The following is a 15,622-nucleotide window of genomic DNA, read 5'->3' as shown; positions in this document are numbered from 1 at the left end:
ATCTTGAAGCTTGAAAAACTTGGGTTCAAATAGAGCACGTCAAGCCGCAGCTCGCCAAACCCTCAGTTCTACCTGACCGGACCGCGCGGACCACGGGCTCGAGTCCATTGATGACGGCTGCCGATCGTCCCACAAGATCGGCACTCACGACTCTCACGAGCGCCGTCCGGGGCCCTCCCGACGGAAGGCTCAAAACGCTCCCCTCGGCACCGCCTTCCGGAGACCGGAGCCCTCCCAACGGAAGGCTCAAAAGCACTCCTTCAGAAAGAAAGCGTATGCTTTACAAACTCTTTCCAGCAACTAACTGATGTCTATGAGCACAAATGTTTTCACAGATGCAAATCGTTCGTAATCTCTTTGGATATCACCCAAATTACATAAAAATATTGACTACGCGACTTAAAAAATCGCGAGCGCACAAAAAATAATGCTCTGCAGTCCCAGACTCGGTCACACACTTCCAGGGAGCAAAAAAAGAACAAAATAATGCACTGTTCCGACTTTTTCCCTTCAAGTCTCTAGATCGATCTGACGTCTTTTACAATCTCCAACACCTCAAAAAAAAATCAATACTCTCTTAAATTTATAACTGCCAGCTCTCTCACATACAAAAAAAGTTCTAGGTTCTTCGGCAACCTTTGATATAAGCGCCATCTAATCGTACTTGCGTGAATCAATTCACACTGTACGACACGACTAAACGAACAAGCAAACTAGACATGGAAAAGTAGTTTCCAAGAATGACGACAGATGTAGCGTCATGCTACACATGTTTTAAGAATTACTTTCTTTCATTAGGAAATTTGACTGACAATGACGCTCCAAGCGTCAGCGTAAAGTTAATTCACTGGAGGAGTTTTCGGGCTAATTAAGTAAAACATTAAGTAATAGACGGGGACTACGTGGTTTTAATAAATTTTCCTTAATCTATTTTGCGTAAACCTTATATGTTTTGTAGTAATTTTGGCAATAAAAAAATTATTTGTACTACCTATGTTGTACAGTGCTTAACTCTTGTTCCTATTGTAATCTAGTCAGATACATAACTTTACCGCGCGTTTAATGTCACAGTGGCACCGTGCACCTAGTGCAAAAGATCGCCCTATATTGTGAAAGTTTTAAAGCGCCGCATAGCGTAGCATAGCATAAATTTTAGGTCTGTGGCTATACCGCACAAGGGAACACAAATAAATGTGACGAACGCATGTACCAAAAGTAGCAGTTTTCTAGGGCACGTATTTAACCGGTCAACTAATTATTCGGATTTCGGTAGTTAAAAAAAATAGAAATAGGTATTACTTTGGCAACTAAAGCAGAGCATCAAATTAATACTTTGGCAACTAAAGCAGAGCATCAAATTATTCCAATATTAGTAGTATTTTAATGCCATTATAGCTTTTGTTTATTTAAAGGCAAGTACCAATAATTTTTTTGACAACTGAATTAGTATATTGGAGACTATTTGTGAAGCACATTTTAACAAGAAAACGACTATCTATTAGTTTAAAAATGAAGTTATTTTAAAATATATAGATAGCAAATTAAGGTAAATGCACACTTCAAATTTGTATTTCGACCATCATTATGTTAAAATAACAGCTCGTCATTTTAATATAAAAAAGGATCCTAAAAAAGTTATTGTGGTCGTATAAACATTGACTCTATGGGTAGAAAACTTAAGGTGTTTGATTATGTCGTGGCTAAGATAATGTTTATGGAATAATAACGGAATTTTAAAGTGTGTACAAACATCACTTTTATAATTTTAGTAGGCTACGACTAGTGCGCCAAGACAGTTCCAAGCGCGTGAGATACGTAGACTATTAGGTAGAGTCGAGTTCATAAATATGTATGGAACTATACTTTTTTTACAAAAATCACGATTGATTCCGTCTTTTTCTTACTGTATCAATTAAAGCGGGAAGGATAGTGTAATAGTGTAATATTTAGACACACGGCAGCCTGTCAAGCCAAGTTCAAGCTAACAGAACTGGCGAGCAGCATCGTGTGTAATATTATACATGAACTATTTGGAGCCACTTTTGACCGCCTCATAACTCAAAAACTATTTCACATAAACACGTCAAATTTGGCTCATATATTGAAACTTGCGAGATACGTACACATGTTCTCTAAATTTCATCAACACACCTCAAACGGTTATTTAGATATTAACGTACGGGGGTACAACTAAACGTTACGGTGCGTTACACGGGGGGGAGGGGGGGTCAAAAATCTTCAAAAAATGTGTTACGTCCCGCACCCAAAACCTCGGGGTAGTCGCGGGGTGTGATTATGCACGCGTACCGCGTACGGTCAGCCAGTGTTGGCCGAACGCTAATGCCATTAACCATTAAAAATTAACAATTAAAAAGGTTAATGGCCATTAACCATTAACCATTGACGGAAAATGAATTAGTAATGGCCATTAACATCAATGGCCATTAATGTTAATTTATTTCGAAAAATTGTCAATTAAAACAAACTAATGGTTAATGGTTTACAAACAGAACCCTTGGAACGCGAGTCCGACTCGCACTTGGCCGTTTTTTTTAAAAGATAAAGTGATTCAAGAGGAAGGTTTATATGTATAATTTGTAAAGGTTTTGTGTAAATTAGTTGGACTACCCGTGCGAAGCCGGGGCGGGTCGCTAGTTTATAAAAAAACGATTAAGTAGTTGCGGTGCTTGGTGCGGTTGGCCTGGCAAAAATAAACAAATTATAATGGTTATTTCAAATGCATTGTCTGATTGTCTTAACTGTTAGGTGCAAAATGAATGGTTACCACCATAAAACTTGAATAAATGACTAAGTAGACTATACGGACATCGAAAAAGAAAAGAAACACATTATTAAAGATACAAAAGAAAACGAGCTAACTGTATGTGTAGGAATTAAAATATATATAGGTAGTTGTAATAAGATTAAATAATAAGTCTAGAAATTGCATTTAAAAATGCACCTTTAATAAAATCATACCTCTCGATTGTTTTTTCGAGCACCCGGGGATAACTTTCGTTTTGTTTTTTTAAATCTGAAACCGATAATAAAGGGAAGTTAATATTTAATGGAACATGCAATGTAATATTGTCGTTAAGTGTCTTAAAGGTTTTGATGAGGATGATGATTCGGGCGCTGCGAGTCAAGCTAGGAGGACTGAGGACTAGAGGACTATACTAGAATTTCATACAACGTATATGCTGTTGGCTTGCAAACACAACCTTTTTTTATAGTAGATATTGAAATCTAGAAAATAAATATTGAAACACCATAACAAAAACTTCTGCTATAACAGTATAACAAATCATTTAAATTTTTCATAATTAATGCTCATAAATGTTGATTTAAGCGTTTCGTATTTCAGTACTTTTAGAAAATCTTATAAAAAAAACAGTGCGTGGAGTCCTTCCGCGCGGAAGAAGTGAAACTTCGTAATGTGGAAATGAAAATAGGAAGTGGTAGAAATTGATTTTTAGTGAACTCATATTGTTTCTTTAAGACAAATTTTATTATATATATTTAATTTAACTTTCTAAACCTCCTTCAGACTCTTGTTCGCCTGGTACCCTGTACTGCGTTCGAGTCCGCTTGGTCGGCGCCGTGCGTCCCCTAGTCGATAAGGCCAACTGTGAATAACTTATATACTCCTGGTATCAAAACCACTATAAAACTGCTAAAACCACATTTTCCATAATTAAATGAAAATGACACATTTTTGACCAGGAAGACATAAGTTACACAAGGTCGAATGTCGAAGCAGGCCGGCTACCGCGAAGATCGTAAATTTCGAATTTTCTATCTCCATCCCTTTCTAAGTGAGTTAACAATAGAGTATAAATCAGGGGGGGGGGGGGACACTAGGAATATAGTTAACGTCATTAAAGATGGAGGATGATAGCGTAGATTTGAAAGAAAAATTGCGTAAAGGAGACTTCCGAATATTATGCAAACTACGTCACTAGAGGGCGCTGCTACCGTTAGCAGCCAAATTTAAACAGCTCTGCATATTTAAATTGTTTTATTATTTAAAACAAAGTTTTAAGTGTAATTATTATGTTATTTATTAACTATTGACATCCAATTTCACATATTAATTATAAGAAGACGCAAGATATGGCTCCAACGAAGACTAAAGTTACTACGAATACGGCGGCGGTTAACAGGTTGATGGATAATACTTCAAATTTAAACAACGAAATATTGAACATGAAAGAAGAATTATTAGCTTGCCATAACACCATCCGTGAGCAACAAAAGCTTATTAGGGCTATAACCGGCACTTATAACACAACACTGTCGGACTCACAAAACGTCTCACTCAATGAGTCTGGCCCTCTCGGCATGATCTTTCTGGGTGATGACCAGCAGCCCCCTGTTGCTCCGCCGCCGCCTGCTGTCCAGCTTCCGACCCAAGAACCTCCTGTGGCCCCCACCTCAGACCAGCGCCGTTCTGGGCTAAGGCGTAAGGCCATCACTGCAGCCCATAAAAGCAGTCCACAGGCACCCACGGAGGTGATGTCCCCTCAAGGTGCTTTGCCGCTGCCAGTAGGGCCACCACAACAGCGAAAATTGGTGACGACACTGGCAGCCTCTTCTCCAAAGGGTGTCTCCTGAGTGCGACACCAGCGGTGTTAACAGATTCTGGAGTGATACACTGCCCACCAACTGCCCCATTGTTGGCTGCAGCCCCACCACTAGATATACCACCAAGTTCAGCATCATCAGCCGTCAATTTGCCAACGAAATCAGCTGTAACTGATCTTCGCGCTGCTGGTCCCCGCATCGCGAGCCTTCATATCTTTAACCTCAGCGAGGACACCACACCAGACGACGTCATTCGACATGTTCAGACTCGAATGGACATACCGGCGCCAGTATGTGAGCAGCTGGTAGTCACCCGCGGAAAATACGCTTCTTTTCGCCTTGATGTACCGGCTAACAAACAAAAGGTCGCCAGGGACTCCAAAAATTGGCCATCTGGGGTGTCAGTGCGTTTATTTAACACAATTCAGCCAAAAAACTTATCAACAAAACTCAAGGTAACAAAGACAATTTAGCATCTAAGTTTGTTATTATACACCAAAACGTCCGATCACTATGTGGTAAAACTTCATTACTAGATTTATTAACGAACAGGAGAAACCGCACGTATTAGGACTTGGCGAGATTTGGTGTCGAAAAAATGAGATCGCACGAGTGAAGTTAAGTGGGTACGCGCTAGCTAGTTATTACTTTCGCACGAATATCGCACATGGCGGTACTTCGCTGTACGTAAAGGAAGGCACAGAATATCGAGAACGTAATGACCTACTTACTTTTGCCGTGGAGTATCATTTCGAATTCGCGGCTATAGAAATTATTTTTTGTAAATTAATTGTTATTGTAATGTATAGAACTGGAAATGGTAATTTGACATTTATATTGAGAATTTGGAATTACTATTACGAAAGCTAACTGACGAAAACAAAAGTTTCCCATTGGTGACCATAATGTTGATTTTTTATTAGATTCTAGTTTAAAACGATGCACTAATGATGTATTAAGGGCCTATGGATGTCGTAACACTGTAACGTTTCCCACTCGCGAGACTGCGGACTGTGCGACGTCCATTGACTGCGGTCTAACCGACATTGCACCTGAGATGCTCTCAGTGACACCGGTGGTTACTGCGATAAGCGACCACACCGCTCAAAGGTTCTTGTTAAGGCGCTTCGCGCAGTTTTTGGCCAAAAACTGTTACTTTTTAGAGCTTATAACTTCTAAATGAGTAAACCAAAAATTATGAAAAAAATATATATATGCATCTTCACTCTATGGACAACAATCGCAACATTTGACTTTTTTCCTGAAATTTGTAGTTTCACCGAAAAAAAATAACACGACAGGCCGTTTTGCGGCTAACTTTACTTATCACTTCTAAACGGCTTAATCGATTAAAATTATTTTTAAACTAACAAAAATGTTTTCTACAAATGCAACATAGCTTTTCTTAATCAAAAAATATTTTCTTAAGAAATCGAACGTTTTTCCACATTTCATGCGTATGCAGCCTGAAAATGGCGTGGCCGGCAGTCGTGTGCCAGCTTTGAGACGAGGAGGCTGTGTCGCTCGTCGCTCCGTGCCTTGCACAAGCAAAGTGCTATAATATCGGAGTTATTGTGGCCAAAGAATAAATAATTGCAGAGCGCTGATTTGGTTGCGACGCGCATTAGCGAGCGCAACACGGTATTTTGCGGTCTATTACAATGAATGTAATGATAATATCCGTATATATTATACTATAATATACGTATGTTTGAGAAAACTACATTTGAAATAAATAAATAAATGTTTTCTAACCGACATATTATAATGTTAACCACTAAAAAAATAAATGACTGCAAAGCGCTGATTTGGTTGTCGCGCGCTTGTAATAAAAACCGGCCAAGTGCGAGTCGGAGTCGCGTTCCAAGGGTTCCGTACATTACTCAAATTAAACAATTTATTTCTTATGTGAAACGTGCGTGAAATGTCTTTAATAAACCCGTAGGGGTTGGATCAAAAACTAAATTATTAAGTCCGACTCACGCTTGACTGCTCATTTCTAATAAGTTTTCCTGTGATCTATAGGTAAAGATCTATTATGTGTATTTTTTTCAAAATTTTATACCCAGTAGTTTCGGAGATAAAGGGGGGGAATGCTCATTTTTTGCCTATTTTCGTGAATAACTTCTAAACAATTTAAAAGTGCTTGTTGCTAGGCCTATTTGAATAAAGAATATATTTAATTGAATTGAATTGACTGTTTATCCTAAAATTATAAAAAATATACATTTGAGATTCTCACAATGAGCTCTTTCATTTGATATGTAACACGATACGTTACATGTCCGTCTTTGGGTCACAAACTTACATATATATACACCAAATTTCAACTTAATTGGTTCAGTCGTTTCCGAGAAAATAGGCTGTGACAGACTGACAGACAGACAGACGCACGAGTGATCCTATAAGGGTTCCGTTTTTTCCTTTTGAGGAACGGAACCCTAATAATGATGACATTCCCACGTAATGATTGAGAAAACTTCGAACTTCGAAAAATAACAAATTTGTAGTAGTATATGAAGCTAGTAGGTACTTTAATTTATAAGTTAACTATTAATGGCATTATTTATATTTATTTAATACGGATAAAAAAAACTGTATAAAATAAACGCACTGTACGCCTCAATTTAGTACATACCAAGCTTTAGCTATAAATCTTAATCCGTCGATTTGACTTAGGTATTTATTTGTAAGAAACAGATAAAACACAAATTAACTAACTGAGGTTTGTAAAGTATAATGCATAAGGGAATATATTTTTATTATAATTTACGACCTCCACTACACGCATGATCTACTCATACTCAAACAACAAAATATCTGCAAAAGATACACAAATACGAGGATAGCGCCAAATGCCGCGCGCCTCTGGGCTGTAGGTTATTCTTTGAACCTCGTTCCGCCGCAGTCGCCGCACCGAGACGAAATTCACGTACGATCGCAGTGAGCGGGGTGCGGGTACAGAGACGCTGAGGCGCTCAAGGCCAAATCAGCGAGAATCGTCTTAACCACCGAGCATGAACAAATGTCAAATCAGGTGATTGAGCGCCGCTTATTTAATGCGAATTCATTCCATTCATTTTATACTGACATTGATAATTATGACTTTAGTTTTATTTATAATATTGAATTTGACATTGACTAAATTTACTAAATTATTTAATATCCTGACATACTATATGAATATTCACTTTCCGTTCAAAAAGATTAGGCATAGAAAACGTAACAATTTACCATGGTCAACTGACGATTTGACGGAGTTAGTTCGTAAACACAATAACCTACACGAAATAAGCCGCCAGTATCCCAACAACCCCATATTGACTGACTGTATTGAGCACTACTCTTCCTTAATTAAGTCCACAACGTTACAGGCTCGTCGGGCTCATACTGAGAGTAGGTTGGCTTCCAGCAGCAATAAAGCCAAAGAAATATGGAAGGTTGTTAATGAGGAGGTGGGTACAAAAGTAAGATCGAACTACATCTGTCTTCGCGATCTAAACACCAACATAGAAGTGAAAAGTAGCGAGTTACCAGACACTTTTAACACACACTTTCTGGGCATAGGGTCCAAACATGCAATACGAAACGATATTCAGCAATCCACTCACTATCTTAAGAGGCACATAGATACATCCGATGTACCCATACCCACTTACACTCTGCCATTCGTCACCCGTGATCTGTTGACCAGGACATTGCAAAAAATGTTAAAAAAGGCGAGACTGTCGATGCGTTTGACATTTCGCCAAAAATTATTTTATGTTTATGTCCTGTTATTGGCGACATACTGGTCATTCTCATAAATAATATTTTTGAAACTGGTACGTATCCCGACGTGCTGAAAAACACAAGGGTGTGCCCAGTCTTCAAGGGCAAGGGTGACAGGTGTGACGTCAATAACTATAGGCATATTACAATAGTGCCTACCATTTCTAAAATGGTAGAATCTGTCCTATCGTCTCACCTTATGAGTCATTTAGAATCGAATAACCTGTTTACGGAAAGCCAATTCGCTTACCGACAGAATAAGTCGACAACCACCGCGACGTACAGGATATTCGATTATATCATGACGGGGTTAGACGATAAGGATAAGATTGCCGCAATACTGTGCGACCTGTCAAAGGCATTTGACGTCATTAGCCATGAATTACAACTCAATAAATTGAAAATGTATGGAATCGAAAGTACTGCCCATGAACTATTTACCTCATTCTTGTCAGACCGAAAACAAGTCGTGAAATTACCCACTGACGGCAGGACAGTACAATCCGATGTAGGCCATATAAATATTGGTATTCCCCAAGGTTCGTCCCTCGGGAATACCCTGTTTTTGTTATTTGTTAACGACCTGCCATCGAACATTGGAGCTGGCTTGTCTGTATTCTTTGCGGATGACACGACTGTATTAGTTGGTGCCAGCTCTTATGACCAGCTGGCCTTAAAAATCCATGAGGCTTGTGACCAATTGCAGGCGTGGTTCTCAGCAAATGGCCTATTACTTAATTATTCGAAATCCAATGTTATGTTGTTTTCTGGACGAAAGGTTCAACTGCCACCGTGCATGGCTAACTTTCCGATGCCCATGTGCGAAGAGAGTAAGTTCCTCGGATTCCTGATTGACAACACTCTAAATTGGAAGTGCCATGTAGACAAGCTTTGCGATCGGTTGGGTGGTGCGTCGTTTGCGTTGAGGAAACTAAAGCCACTAATCTCCGCAGAAGCCCTAAAGCAGGTACTTTGCGCATTTCCACTCTATCATGGCATACGGCTCACTGCTCTGGGGTAATTCAACAGATGCAAAAAGAGTCCTAATAATGCAGAAACGCGCAATACGTACATTTGCCGGGGTAAAACACAGGCATCCTTGCAAAGAGCTCTTTAGCTCTCAACGTATAATGACGCACTACTCACAATACTTGTTCGATCTATTGCTATATGTAAGACACAATATATCTCAATTTGCTACAGTTAACTTTCCGGGCAAACTGCTTCGAGCTACAGGGCGTCTGAGAACAGTTCCCCGTCGCATGGCACTTTCAAGGAAGAACCCTCGAGTCATTGGCCCAACTTATTACGAACAACTACCTGCTGACCTAAAAAATGAGCCGTGTGACGAAGCATTTAAGCGCAAATTGAGAAACCTTTTATTGGATAACCCTCTGTACTCTATAAGTGACTTCATGGAATTGAATTTGTAATGATATATGTAATTATATTTATGATTCAAATGATTTATTGTGTTTTAAAAATGACATTTACTTCTTTTGTGATATTTTATTTTGTTTGACATTTAATGATGATTCTAAATTGCTAATATTGATTGCTGAAATTGATGTTTTTGTTTATACATACTTATATGACGATCCTTATTGGGAGAGAAAATTATTTTAATTTATTTTGTATTTTTTAGTATGTAATGTTTGATGATCATGATAAGAAGATAAGCATAATTTTGACATTGATGCAAATTTATAGTGTAATTTTTATCCTGAAATAAATAAATCTAAAAATCAAAATCTATAGGTCACTATAAAATTGATACAATTTAAAGGCATGAATACAACATTAAAAAGTTTGCATATACCTCGTACATCAAGACCTTTCTTTATTCATAATGTTGTTAACTAGCAACCGTTATTTATATATACTGTCAGAAAAAAATAATATCGTAAACAGAGATATCATTGCTCAAGGCAATGCCGGGAGGCCTAGATATCCTCGAAGGTAAGAAGAAAATACCATCCGGGGCGCTCATTGCAATCAGTGATGAAAAGGCTAGCTATAATAAAGACCTTTAAAATTACCTATTTTAATTTTGTTTAAGACAAACTTGTCCGATGACACTGCAAAGATTTGTGCAATTTGATTCCGCTAAGTAAGACGAGATAGAGTGCATCGTGCGTAGACAAAACATACGATACGACCTATGCGTGAAATTCATCAGCTACCAGAAGGACCCGAATCACGACATCAAACATTACAATGTGTTTATTTTAAATAATATTTGGAGCAAACTGTGTACGGAGCTACAGAGCGTGGCGTGGCGATACAATGACAATTATTATTCCAAGAAAATGGATTAGTCGGAAGCTGCAAGCGGTGGATTTAACTTACTGGTACTTACATATACACCTGCTCTTATTAGGTACTATCTTTGTATACCAAATTGAAAGCAATAAAAATACTTACTTTACTATTATGGTTTTTTATATTCATTTCACTTTATAATCTTTTTTACATAATAATAGGTCTACTTGGGCGGTTTACAAGTAATTTTTTTTGTTTGATATCTTGCAATCAATAAAAGTTTTTTGTTACAAACAAAACATGGACTTGTAAACTGGCCAAGTAGACCTAATATTATGTGGGACGAAAGTACACGTATGGATGCATATGTAGTTGTGCACGCACACATATATCTATGGTAGCGTTAAACGTTTATGCGTTAGTTGGAAGTCGCATAAGAAGTTTCACTTCAAAAATACTAGATACAAAGTAGAGAAGCTGTAAGTGACCAACAAACAACTTTCTACTTGGTTGTAATGGCAAATACGTCGGAATTAAAGTATTTGAAATCGTTGTCGTAGTCACGGTCCAAGCTCAAAAGGCGTAATTAGTTACTTGCAGTTTTTTAGGGTTCCGTGCCAATTTAGATGCTATTGTTAATAAAACAAATCGTCAGCCGGTTGTATCGCGGTGGAAAGACCGTGTTACGCGTTTCGGTGGCTGCCATTCCGCAACCGACCAACGGAGCGGCAGCTGACGTTCACGAAGGTTCATCATACATAGCCGTTAACCGCTAACGAGTTTTCGCCCGGGAGGCTATGACTGACGAAATTTGCGCCTGGCTCGCGGTCCATTTCTATTGAAGGGAAGTAGGTGTACGTCAACGTGCCATCGCTTTGGCGGGGAATTTAACAATTTGACAGCTTATTGCTCATAAGGATTTAATTTTTTTAATCGCTGTTACTTTGGAAGAAGGTTTTTAAACTCTTTAGACTAAACCATTGACAATAAATTGACAATAGGGTGACAATAAATTTCAATTAAAATTTAATTTCAACAAAAGTTGGGTATAATAAAACAAATTAGAATTGTGTTAGTGCCACATAAATGTGATCGCCATCAATGACTGAATTAGAAAAATTAGTTCCTAATCACCGATTAAATTTCACCGTGTATATACCTATATTTTAGCGAGGGCACTTCATACATGTAAAAGGTAAAAAAAGTTTTTTTAGCAATAACCATTGTATGTGTGTATGTAAACACTTTATTGTACATAAGACACAATGTACAAAGGCGAACTAATAAGGGATCTCTTCCAGTCAACCTTTGAGCAATTGAGTAAATAAATAAATCAAGATAGAGAAACGAACACTAATATGAACAGAAAGTATCATTGTGTGGCACATCATTTGATATGTCTTCAAAAACAACTTTAAAGTTTATTAAGGTAAGGTTAGTTGATCCGCAGAAATCAAATCTCCGATAATCGGGGACACATGGTATACAGTTTTTTAGCGCGAATGCTGTACTCGGAAGGTGATTTCTCAAAATCTATTGACTTGACCCATAGCTAATTTATTTATCAGGATATCACAGCGATTAATATATTTTTTTAATTTGAATAGCTTTTTCAGATAGCAACACAATCGAGTAACCAATTTTTTGACTATCGACAATTAAACAATCGCTAATACGAGTAGATATTGTAAGTATTTACCTATGTATGTATTAACTCAAAAGAAAAGGACGAAGTCCCTCCATACATGGAGAGGTTATAGAACATGTCGTACTTAAAGCTACGTATTTCAATGTAATCAAATATCAACCACACCATATCTATGACCACACCTTAATAAACGAATGACAATATGGGGCATTTTCTATGAAAAGGGACCTTATTGTCGATGGCGCTTACGCCGCACAGCGTCGCACGACATTATATTTATATCGGAGCATCGTTTATATTGGCGTAAGCGCCATCGACAATAAGGTCCCTTTTTATAAAAAATACCACATATAAACACACTCACTTTAGCATTTACTTCACACTTTATTAAATAAACCCAGTTAAAATTTACCGATAATTAATTATTTCCCGACCGCCTTTTCAAAACTACCGACCTTTGTCAAAACGTGCCATGACCAAACGCGAAGTTAGGTTGGTATGAAAGACTGTTACTAGCGTAAAAAAGTGAATCACGTTTGGTTTAACTTGATATCAAGCTTAGCGAGTGTCCCCTCCCTCCCCCAGGGATCGACCTACCCCAAGTTCCCCTACTTACCTAACTAGCGGGTTGTTTTTTCTATTGACACTATACATTATCCTTTGGTTTGTTTTATCGTATCTGAAACACAGTGTTAGTTCGTAACTATTAACTATTTAGGTATGATCGAACAAGGATCATATTATGCAATGCTGAAATATAATTTCGAAATGACATATGTAGGTACCTAGTGAATCTGAAGGGGGCCTAGCTAAGATGAACATTGTTGATAGAAAACGTCAACCTGAACTTAAATAATGTATGAAATTCATTCATTCTTTTAAAATTATGGCTTCAGTTAGTACAAGACAGTGTACGATGATGTTATTAGCTCGACTTTACAAGAAGCACGTGGGCAACCGGCCGTTGACTTCAAAATGGTGGTTAAACGCACTTCAAGTTAAATTTTCCATTCACTGCACACTGCCACATTAGTTTACTGTATATTAAGCTATAGATATTAGGAATTACAGTCTGGCAAAAAAGAGTAGAAATTAAAAAGTGGCAACACTGTAGTGTCGTCCCGTTTTTCTTAGATTGATTTGAAAGGGACGACACTACAGTGTTGCCACTTTTTAATTTCTACTCTTTTTTGCCAGACTGTAATCACGATGCTAACTATCAAGATGGCGCTCGAAACCGGAAGCCTAATGTATGGAAATAGGCAAGTGACTTTTCGATGTACGATTGTCATCTCGGCTAGGCCCCCAGGCCCCCAGGTTAATTTCAAAACACTGTGACTGACGTCGGATTATTTTGCTGACATTGGAACTGATGCTAGTTAATTGCTATTTAAAAGCAAGTAACCGACGTCGGTGTTATCGTTCGCAATTAGCATGTAGGCCTACATCATGAGGTAGCTAAAAATTACGTTATGCCAAGATTGTCCAGATGTCCGTAGATCTGTCCGCCTCGACCTTGAGAGCCCTTCATTGCGGAGGGAGTGGACTCCGGTTTATTGCGTGCAATATTTCTGGCACGGGTACGGGGTAAGACACGAACTCCCACGGGACGGAAACTTCTGTATCCCTCGCGTAGTTTGTTCTTCTAAAATTCACAGAATACAACTTTAAAAAATGTATGAATTTTATTTTAGGTTTTAGAATTAGAGCCCGGAATTTTGTGTGCGGATTGTAGGGAGAGAACAAGGCTAATTATCGATGTTATCAACAATACGATAGTTTTTTAGGGTGCCGTACCCAAAGGGTAAAACGGGATTACTCCGCTGCAGAGCTGTCTGTCTGTCCGTCTGTCACCAGGCTGTATCTCATGAACTGTGATAGCTAGACAGTTGAAATTTTCACAGATGATGTATTTCTGTTGCCGCTAAAAACAGAATAAAATAAATATTTAAGTTCCCATACAACAAACGTGATTTTTTTGCCGTTTTTTTGTGTAATGGTACAGAACCCTTCGTGCGCGAGTCCGACTCGCACTTGGCCGGTTTTTTTATTAGTCTCTTTGTTTAATTAAACCTCAAACGATGTACTTATATCAAATTATCCGACACGTACGTTCTTTTACTTGACATGATTTTGTATTTAATTTATTTCTTATTATTAATTTTGTTTATTCGTCTTAATTTAATAGTATTTTATTATGTACGTAAATAGTTTGTTATCTTTGTTGTTTGGAAATGTTTTCTGGAATATATTAATTTTATTCATTTCGTTCATTCATTCAATGATGAACAAAAATCGAAATATCGGAAAGATTAACTTGAGAAAATGTGTCTATCCCCTATTACTTTGTTTAAATAAATTAACCGCATTGATATAGTAATAGTCTGATAATATCGATAATAAAAAGCGTTGCTCTCTCCCTACAATCTGTCAATAGCCACACTCAAAATTTCAGGCCCTATTTATATTAGTTTCATTTAAGTAATTAGTTAGTTTATTAAATTTTTGTTTAATTATATTTTTTTATGTTGATACATAAATAACTGAATAACAGGATATCATCTAAAATAACTAATAAATATTACATTAAAGACTAGTAACGGAAAACAATGTACCTAAATTTCTAAATGCTATCACTTTGAAGGATTTCATATTAAGCTACTCAAAACTAGTTACTTGACAGCGCGAAGCAAAGGAAGCTTATGTGTTTTTTTTCTCTTAAACTCATACCATAAACCCTAAGCCTTCAAGTGGCATACCCTTGGCTCGACCGAAAACTGTCAATTACATACGGCTAAATAGGAAATGCGGCATAAACGTGTCAATGATGCAACGAGCTAAGAAGAGAGGTGGTATGCCAAACACGTAAATAGCTTAACTGTAGATATTTTTTAAGAAAAATATTCTTTTTCTGAAACACTATGAATGCACTTTTTGATTTCCAATAAAGCCTCGTGACTTATTATGATTATGACGCATAGTGAGTGGGTGCCTGTATGCATAATTGCATATCACACGGACATCCATCCCTTGACCATCCCGCCGCTCGGTGTTCATGCGCGTTGACTTAATTAGTAGACAGATAATCATAATCATAATATCGTTTATTAATATATAATAGTCTCTCCACGGATTTGCACGCGTTACACGCGTACAAGTCTACACAATTTACCCGTATATTATTTTGACTGCTGATTACTCTGTGTTTTGCATTATATCTGAAAAAGAACCAATATTTAGTATGTTGTGGTATTATAACGTAAATACAATTAAATCTGTTTCTTACATTAGGTAGTTATTGATGCAGTAGGGATTATACAGTTTATGTTATTCTTCGATTTCCGCGATAATTATGCA

The 15,622-nt window shown here is 37.6% G+C and overlaps 1 long non-coding RNA gene across 1 annotated transcript; it reads right to left on the bottom strand.

Annotated features, from left to right (window-relative positions):
- Positions 1–2,978: 2,978 nt before the first annotated feature.
- LOC134754974 (uncharacterized) lies at positions 2,979–15,481 on the bottom strand. Its single transcript, XR_010128991.1, has 4 exons — positions 15,438–15,481; positions 13,735–13,910; positions 12,882–12,944; positions 2,979–3,034 (listed from the first exon to the last, which is right to left on the bottom strand). It is a non-coding gene; the product is annotated as an uncharacterized LOC134754974 (long non-coding RNA).
- Between the last annotated feature and the right edge of the window lie 141 nt (positions 15,482–15,622).

Source organism: Cydia strobilella, chromosome Z (genome assembly GCF_947568885.1).
Source record: "Cydia strobilella chromosome Z, ilCydStro3.1, whole genome shotgun sequence".
Taxonomy (NCBI): domain Eukaryota; kingdom Metazoa; phylum Arthropoda; class Insecta; order Lepidoptera; family Tortricidae; genus Cydia; species Cydia strobilella.
The sequence above is the reverse complement of the archived record's forward strand: the minus strand, read 5'-3'. Positions and strand labels throughout refer to the sequence as shown.